Source organism: Xenia sp. Carnegie-2017, unplaced genomic scaffold, assembly GCF_021976095.1.
Source record: "Xenia sp. Carnegie-2017 unplaced genomic scaffold, XeniaSp_v1 HiC_scaffold_16, whole genome shotgun sequence".
Classification (NCBI taxonomy): domain Eukaryota; kingdom Metazoa; phylum Cnidaria; class Anthozoa; order Malacalcyonacea; family Xeniidae; genus Xenia; species Xenia sp. Carnegie-2017.
In genome coordinates this window covers 8,951,116-8,957,115 of record NW_025813469.1, presented here as the reverse complement: position 1 = coordinate 8,957,115, position 6,000 = coordinate 8,951,116, and positions in this window count along the sequence as shown.

Below are 6,000 nucleotides of genomic sequence, written 5' to 3'. Positions count from 1 at the left end.
ATATTATTGCGCATGCTTATTAAAAATAGTTACGGGATTCTAATCTGTCAAATTGGGACGTATTTTTCGCGTTTTTCTCTAATGTGTCAAATTGGAACTTGTTTACAATTGTTTCAATCTACGAAATTGATTTTATTCAAATATCTTTAGGAAATAGTAAATAGCACTGTTTAAAACTATATGACTGTTGACAAAATTCTCTGACAGCGCTACGTTTTAATCGAGCTCTGTACAATCGTTTATCTTTAAATATTTTAACTTGGGCCTGCCAATCCCAATTGGAAAACTTTATTCTTAACAAGACATCGCGTTTAGCTAACTTCAATTTGTCTGGACCAAAATCCTTTCCGTCAAAGTAATCTGCGCCCGTCGGCTTACGAGGCTTACATTGAATATTACGATCGTGACTAAAACGCCACACGAGTACATACGAGTACATACGAGTACATACGAGTACATACGAGTAACATACGAGTACATACGAGTGACATACGAGTACATACGGCTGACATACGAGTACATACGAGTGACATACGACTATATACTGGTCAACAAATGAGAAACAACACAATTTCTTCAATAAATTGATATTTGCGTTTACTTTTCCTTGTATTTGTGTGGACTTTGGGGCAACCTTTTGATGGATTTAAATGCTGAAAAGGTGTTTTACTTTCATACATCATTCATTTGTATGTTTCAATTGAATTTGTCATAGATATTTTGTCGATGAAATTTGCCAGTATTTGAGCTCTTTTTGAAACATTTTCACCTAGGAAATACATATTTATGAAAGCGATTAAATATACAACGTATAAATAATGCCTTGAAAACGTGCTATATGAAGTCATCTTCAGAGTCAAAATGAATATATAATCGCTTTGATAAACATGTATTTCCTAGGTGAAAGTGTGTCAAAAAGCGCTTAAATACTGGCAAATCGCATCGACAAAATATCTATAACAAATACAACTGAAACATACCAATGAATGTAGTATGAAAGTAAAATACCTTTTCAGCATTTAAATCCATCAAAAAGTTGCCCCAAAGTTCACACAAATACAAGGAAAAGTAAACGCAAGTATCAATGTATTGAAGAAATTGTGTTGTTTCTCATTTGTTGACCAGTATTATAGAATAGAGAATATATAGTAGGGCAACTCGCGTCGGTAACCTTTGATGTAAGCGTGGCGCGCAGTTTGCTTTGCGAATACCGGAAATGTGACGGCCACCATTACTCTGGCCAGTAAAGTGTACAACATTTACTATGAAAATATATGAAGTGGAAGCCGTAAAGGGGGTTAAAATGCAGATTTTTTGAGCTGCTTGCTGTTTTTGGCATCTTTTTGAAAGAAATTGAAATAAAAAGGCAAGTATTTTGTATATATCATGTAACAAATGCATTTATTTAATATATTTATAGCGAAATTCAGTCGGAAAGCGTGAACAGGTTCTGAAGTTCACAAGTCCTGAGGACTTAAATGAACTTGGGTGTATTACATATTAAATATATTATTGTGATATAAATAGCTTTTGTTTTCAATTTACTTTTATAAAGGACAAAAATTATATGCACAAAGCCCTCAAAAGTGTGTAACTTTAATGTAATTTCTGTCTTTCTTTTTAGTTGTTGCGAATGTGGTTCGCAAATTTTATGGCGTAATAAATGCGCATTTTTTTAAAACTTGGCCATATTGTAGATATTCTTATTGTCTATAACATATCCAAAATCTGGAGGTGGCACAAAAAAATAAGTTGTAGAAAATTTTCGACACATTCGGATGACACGAATGCGCGTAATATGATCTTATATAATTAGGTTAAGAATTTCAAGTCATTGCTAAACAAAGGCCTGTAAATAAAAAACTACACGGTAGAATTTATTTAAACTTGGCCATATTGTAGATATTCTTAATTTCTATAGCATATCCAAAATCTGGAGAGTGCACAAAAATATAAATTGTAGAAAATCATCGACAAATTCGGATGACACGAATGCGCGTAATATGATCTTATATAATCATTACATATTATGGACCTCTGTAACCATACATCAACGATGATTTTCGATAATGTTATAGACAGATTTTGGATATGTTATAGACAATAAGAATATCTACAAAAATGGCCAAGTTTAAAACAATTCTACATTGTAGTTTTTTATTTAAGGAGCCTTTGTTTAGTAATGATTTGGAATATTCAATTTAATTATATTAGATAACATTAAGCGTGTTCGTGTCACCTAAATTTGATTTTCTACAAATTATTTTTTTTTGCCACCTCCAGATTTTGGATATGTTATAGATAATAAGAATATCTATAATATGGCCAAGTTTAAAAAAATTCTACCGCGTAGTTTTTTTATATATAGGCCTTTGTTTGAAAAATTACATGGATCTAGGAAGTTAATTATATAAGAATATATTACGCGTATTCGTGTCATCCGAATTTGTCGATGATTTTCTGCAACTTATATTTTTGTGCCATCTCCATATTGTGGAGATATTTTAGACAATATAATTATCTATATCCTGGCAGAGTTTAAGAAAATTCTACCATGTAGTTTTTAAATTATAGGCTAATTAAGAGAAATGGAATGTACACTGTAATATAAATCTTAGTGTTTTCTTCAATTTCTTGACTTTTATACATTTTTGTGATGGTTAAGGACAATAAAATATTAATAAACAGTTAAGAATTGTTTTTTACTGTTGTATTTGATGGAAAACGTGCTTTGAAGAAGATTTTTCGATTTATCATTTTGAATGATAAATTTTGGTTGAATGTGGTGATGACTGTTGTGATGAAAGCTGTGTTGAGTGTGGTGTCCAATGTGGTGCCAATTTCACGGTAGTTTTATCTTTGAGCTTCAAAACCAACAATATTAATGAGAAGCATGGCATCTTTCACTGATCGAGTCGAAGATGCTTTTACGAGGAAAGATGAGACTTTTATGGCTTAACTCTACGGAGAGATGTTGGATTGCCTGTAAGTTAACAGCATTGTTACAAAGGGGGTAGATAAAAAGCGGACCCGGACGACGGACGCAAAACGCGCAAATAAAATGCTTTTAGTCCGTTCGTAAAATACTCTTATTCTATGTCGAAAATAAACATTGGAAAAACTAAAATAAAAACGAAACTAAATGATGCTTTAAGAGACATAGGTATAGGCAAACAGTGGAAACAGTTTCGTGCAGCTCTGTTTTTAATGATTGTACGAACGCCTGTTTGTACGAGCTTTATCTTTCAGGATATACTTTTTGACCTCATTATTTAAAGCAATTAAAGATAAATATTTTAATTTTCAGTCATTCATATAGAGTGTAACGCAATGAAATCTTATTGTATTTTTTTCGTGTTTTGTCAATGGCATTTCACCCATGTTGGCCTTACGCGGGTGAGCCTGTTCATATTTACTGCACTGATAATGATTTCCGTCAATTTGTCATTCCGCAAAGCAGTACGTCTATTGCAGTTTTCAACTTGAACTTCCTTTTAAAAGCTGAGGTTAGAAGCAGTTGCAAGTTAGTTAGTGCGTCAAAGGGGCGGATCCAGCTTCTGAGCTGACCGTGGCCCTGTGACGTAGCGAGCGACTTCGGCTCGAGCCAAAGCTAGGGGGATCTGGGGGCATGCTCCCCCAGAAAATTTTGAAATCTAGACTCTCGGAAAAGCAAATTCCTGCATTTTTAATGTAGAATATAACAATATTTTAGTTATAATCTCATCTAAAAAAAATTCGAATATCGCCATATTTTTAATTCTGTTCGGATAAAAATTTTACTTATCTTGTGGTGTCTGATGTAAAATCAAAGCAGTTTCCGTACCTTTCTGTAATCACAGGATTGTTGCCACAGGAGTGAGAGAAAGATGAAGCATGTTATTTTTCAGTGAATAACCAAAAGACAGTTCACTACAAAAAAATAATTCCCCATCTTTGTTGCCCCATCAAATGGTCTTTTTCGAAAAGCAGCGAGGATGCCTTTTGTAACAGCCATAAAGATGGCAAGACTAATAAAAGCAATGCTCAAAGGTGGTCTTCTTCCAAAAACAGAAAAGATGTTTATCCAACAATCGTAAAGATTGCAAGATTAATAAAAGCAATGTTCAAAAGTGATCATCTTCCAACAACAGCAAAGATGTTTATCCAATAATCGTAAAGTTTGCAAGATTAATAACAACAACTTTCAAAGGTGATCTTCTTCCAACAGCAGCAAAGATGTTTATCCAACAATGGTAAAGATGGTAAGATTAAAAAAAGCAATGTTCAAAGGTGGTCCTCCAAAAACAAAGTAACAAAATGATTTTTGGTGGATGGGATTTTTTGATCTACCAAATAAGAAGGTGGCATCGCAGCACAACGAAAGATATGGACATAGTCAATTGCACTCCCATCAACAAAATCTCTTGGATATATTGTACAATTGAACATTTTAGCCAACGAATCCCAATTTCCTTTCACTTCAGCATCATTAGTAATTGGGTAGTATGACTGAATAGCACACTGGATTACTGTGGACAAAGCAAACATACTCATCAAGGATAAAAAGGTGTAATTATTTGCTGTTTCCACTGCTTCTTGTAAAACTGCTGCAATTTTATTCGCATTTTCTAAAGAGGTTAGAGCTGCATCGCATATACATATGGCAAAGGCATTTTCAAGTGAAGTGAACGCAGCATTTTTATGCTGGGACTCGATGACAGGATGGGTAGAATACTATTTTGCATTTTCAAACATTTCAACACTAGTTAGGAATCTCAAGTAAATAGAGAGAGTCTCATTCCCAACTAATGCAATAGAACATGCATTGAACAGACAATTCCCATTGGCTAAAGTACTAAAAGAAAAATTAGTATTTAAGTATCAATGGCTGCTTTGTTATTCCAAGCTATACCTGGAAAAAAATCTGCTAGACTGACTCTGACATTAGAATAAATAAGGGTAACCAATACTGTTAAAAATAGACTAATAATATTGAAATTGAGGAAGTTATTTTGTCTTTGTGTTAATTTGGTAACATCATTATAAAGTCAAAGTCACTGGCAGGTAGTCTAAAATTTGGAACTAGTCTACGCATGTCGAACAGGATTCAGACGACTTATTGATTCCATCTACTATAGCATCAATATTCTATATACCCCGTGAAAGAAAGTAACAGTTATTCAAAATGATATGTTAGTTTCTTTAACCATGGGATAACATAAAATGCCAGGAATACAAGGATAATACATTATTGATTTTGGTAAATTTTAAAAAGGACTAGCTTTGACTAATATTGAAGTAAAACATTTTTTTTTAACAGACAGTAACAATTAAAATTATTTAGGCCGTACATTAGACAGACTGAGTATGCAAAATAATGACAGCTTTAGACATATATTTTACATGATACACTAAATATGAATAGCTGAAAATTAACGGATTGATCATATATTTCAGGCCAAGATGTCAAACGTAAATTAAAATATATATTAATACCTCAATACATGTAAATTCTTACCTAACAGAGACATTGGGTCCTGATCTTTCAATTTGGCTTTCAGGGAACAGCAGTTTTGAAAATGAACAAGTTCGTAGCATAATGTCGCCAATAGAATTTATACGACGAAGCCTTTCCTCGTTGGTTATTTTAACACAGTGTTGTCTCAAGTTAGACAATTCACCAGAAATAATTTCGCAAGCGTTCTCTTACTTAAAGGTTTGGACGAGCTTTTCAAGAACATCGATCTTTTTAGAAGTTTCCTTTGATCTTAATCGCTGAGTAGAACTAGAAGTAGCGTTTTTCAAGTCGACGAGAATCGAGCTATTGCATATGACTTGTATTTATTGCGCAATCAAAATACATTCACCGTGGCTCACCGTGGCGCACATGACCAAAACGTTCCTGTGATTGGCTTGCAACGCTGCACCGTGGCTAAAGGTTACTATATTTAGCAACTATTGCAAAATTTTTTGAACGCTGACCGTGGCTCTTCATTCTGAGATTGCAGGCTCGAATTTACG